The sequence below is a fragment of the Triticum dicoccoides genome, chromosome 2B, assembly GCF_002162155.2.
Source record: "Triticum dicoccoides isolate Atlit2015 ecotype Zavitan chromosome 2B, WEW_v2.0, whole genome shotgun sequence".
In the NCBI taxonomy this organism is placed as follows: domain Eukaryota; kingdom Viridiplantae; phylum Streptophyta; class Magnoliopsida; order Poales; family Poaceae; genus Triticum; species Triticum dicoccoides.
In genome coordinates, this window is record NC_041383.1 from 155169611 (window position 1) to 155173147 (window position 3537).

The window sequence follows — 3537 nt, forward strand, 5'->3', positions numbered from 1 at the left end:
TATATTGGGCCTAATGGGCCTTGGTGGGAGAAGAGGAGGGGCGGCCAGGGTAGCCGCGCGCCCCCTCCCCCTCTAGTCCGAATTGGACAAGGGGGGGGGGCCTTTTTCCTTCTCCTCCTCTCTCCCTTCCTTCCCTTCTCCTACTCCTACAAGGAAAGGAGGAGTCCTACTCCCGGTGGGAGTAGGACTCCCCCCTTGGTGCGCCCTCCTCCTGGCCGGCCGCCTCCCCCCTTGCTCCTTTATATACGGGGGCAGGGGGCACCTCTAGACACACAAGTTGATCTGTTGATCTCTCCCAGCCGTGTGCGGTGCCCTCCTCCACCATATTCCACCTCGGTAATAGCATAGCGGTGCTTAGGCGAAGCCCTTTGTCGGTAGCATCATCAACACCGTCATCATGCTGTCGTGCTGATGGAACTCTCCCGCAAAGCTCTGCTGGATAGGAGTTCATGGGAGTCATCGAGCTGAATGTGTGCTGAACTCGGAGGTGACGTACGTTCAGTACTTGGATCGGTCGGATCATGAAGACGTACGACTACATCAACCACATTGTGCTAAAGCTTCTGCTTTAGGTCTACAAGGGTACATGGACAACACTCTCCCCTCTCATTGTTGTGCATCACCGTGATCTTGCGTGTGCATAGGAATTTTTTTGAAATTACTACGTTCCCCAACAGTGGCATCCGAGCTAGGTTTATGTGTAGATGTTATTTGCACGAGTAGAACACAAGTGACTTGTGGGCGATACAAGTCATACTGCTTACCAGCATGTCATACTTTGGTTCGGCGGTATTGTTGGATGAAGCGGCCCGGACCGACATTACGCGTACGCTTACGCGAGACTGGTTCTACCAACGTGCTTTGCACATAGGTGGCTGGCGGGTGTCAGTTTCTCCAGCTTTAGTTGAACCGAGTGTGGCTATGCCCGGTCCTTGAGAAGGTTAAAACAACACTAACTTGACAAAATATCGTTGTGGTTTTGATGCGTAGGTAAGAACGGTTCTTGCTCAGCCCGTAGCAGCCACGTAAAACTTGCAACAACAAAGTAGAAGACGTCTAACTTGTTTTTGCAGGGCATGTTGTGATATGATATGGTCAAGACATGATGCTAAATTTTATTGTATGAGATGATCATGTTTTGTAACAGAGTTATCGGCAACTGCCAGGAGCCATATGGTTGTCGCTTTATTGTATGCAATGCAATCGCCCTGTAATTGCTTTACTTTATCACTAAGCGGTAGCGATAGTCGTAGAAGCAATAGTTGGCGAGACGACAACGATGCTACGATGGAGATCAAGGTGTCGCGCCGGTGACGATGGTGATCATGACGGTGCTTCGGAGATGGAGATCACAAGCACAAGATGATGATGGCCATATCATATCACTTATATTGATTGCATGTGATGTTTATCCTTTATGCATCTTATTTTGCTTTGATTGACGGTAGCATTATAAGATGATCTCTCACTAAATTTCAAGGAAAAAGTGTTCTCCCTGAGTATGCACCGTTGCCAAAGTTCATCGTGTCGAGACACCACATGATGATCGGGTGTGATAAGCTCAACGTTCATCTACAACGGGCGCAAGCCAGTTTTGCACACGCAGAATACTCAGGTTAAACTTGACGAGCCTAGCATATGCAGATATGGCCTCGGAACACTGAGACCGAAGGTCGAGCATGAATCATATAGTAGATATGATCAACATAGTGATGTTCACCATTGAAAACTACTCCATTTCACGTGATGATCGGTTATGGTTTAGTTGATTTGGATCACGTGATCACTTAGATGATTAGAGAGATATCTATCTAAGTGGGAGTTCTTAAGTAATATGATTAATTGAACTTGAATTTATCATGAACTTAGTACCTGATAGTATTTTGCTTGTCTATGTCGTTGTAGATAGATGGCCCGTGTTGTTGTTCCGTTGAATTTTAATGCGTTCCTTGAGAAAGCAAAGTTGAAAGATGATGGTAGCAATTACACAGACTGGGTCCGTAACTTGAAGATTATCCTCATTGCTGCACAGAAGAATTACGTCCTGGAAGCACCATTGGGTGCCAGGCCTGCTGCAGATGCAACTGACGACTTTAAGAACGTCTGGTAGAGCAAAGCTAGTGACTACTCGATAGTTCAGTGTGCCATGCTTTACGGCTTAGAACCGGGACTTCAACGATGTTTTGAACGTCATGGAGCATATGAGATGTTTCAGGAGTTGAAGTTAATATTTCAAGCAAATGCCCGGATTGATAGATATGAAGTCTCCAATAAGTTCTATAGCTGCAAGATGGAGGAGAATAGTTCTATCAGTGAACATATACTCAAAATGTCTGGGTATAATAATCACTTGATTCAACTGGGAGTTAATCTTCCCGATGATAGTGTCATTGACAGAATTCTTCAATCACTGCCACCAAGCTACAAGAGCTTCGTGATGAACTATAATATGCAAGGGATGAACAAGACAGTCCCCGAGCTCTTCGCAATGCTAAAGGCTGCGGAGGTAGAAATCAAAAAGGAGCATCAAGTGTTGATGGTCAACAAGACCACCAGTTTCAAGAAAAAGGGTAAAGGGAAGAAGAAGGGGAACTTCAAAAAGAACGGCAAACAAGTTGCTGCTCAAGAGAAGAAACCCAAGTCTGGACCTAAGCCAGAGACTGAGTGCTTCTACTGCAAGCTGACTGGACACTAGAAGCAGAACTGCCCCAAGTATTTGGCGGATAAGAAGGATGGCAAGGTGAACAAAGGTATATGTGATATACATGTTATTGATGTGTACCTTACCAGAGCTCGCAGTAGCACCTGGGTATTTGATACTGGTTCTGTTGCTAATATTTGCAACTCGAAACATGGACTACGAATTAAGCGAAGACTGGCTAAGGACGAGGTGACGATGCACGTGGGAAATGGTTCCAAAGTCGATGTGATCGCCGTCGGCACGCTACCTCTACATCTATCTTCGGGATTAGTTTTAGACCTAAATAATGGTTATTTGGTGCCAGCGTTTGATGACCCACAAGTATAGGGGATCTATCGTAGTCCTTTCGATAAGTAAGAGTGTCGAACCCAACGAGGAGCAGAAGGAAATGACAAGCGGTTTTCAGTAAGGTATTCTCTGCAAGCATTGAAATTGTAGGTAACAGATAGTTTTGGGATAGGATAATTTGTAACGGGTAACAAGCAATGAAAGTAAATAAAGTGCAGCAAGGTGGCCCAATCCTTTTTGTAGCAAAGGACAAGCCTGGACAAGTTCTTATAATGATAAAAGCTCTCCCGAGGACACATGGAATTATCGTCAAGCTAGTTTTCATCATGCTCATATGATCCGCGTTGGTTACTTTGATAATTTGATATGTGGGTGGACCGGTGCTTGGATGCTGCCCTTTCTTGGACAAGCATCCCACTTATGATTAACCCCTATTGCAAGCATCCTCAACTACAAAAGAAGTATTAAGGTAAACCTAACCACAACATGAGACATATGGATCCAAATCAGCCCCTTACGAAGCAACTTATAAACTAGGGTTTAAGCTT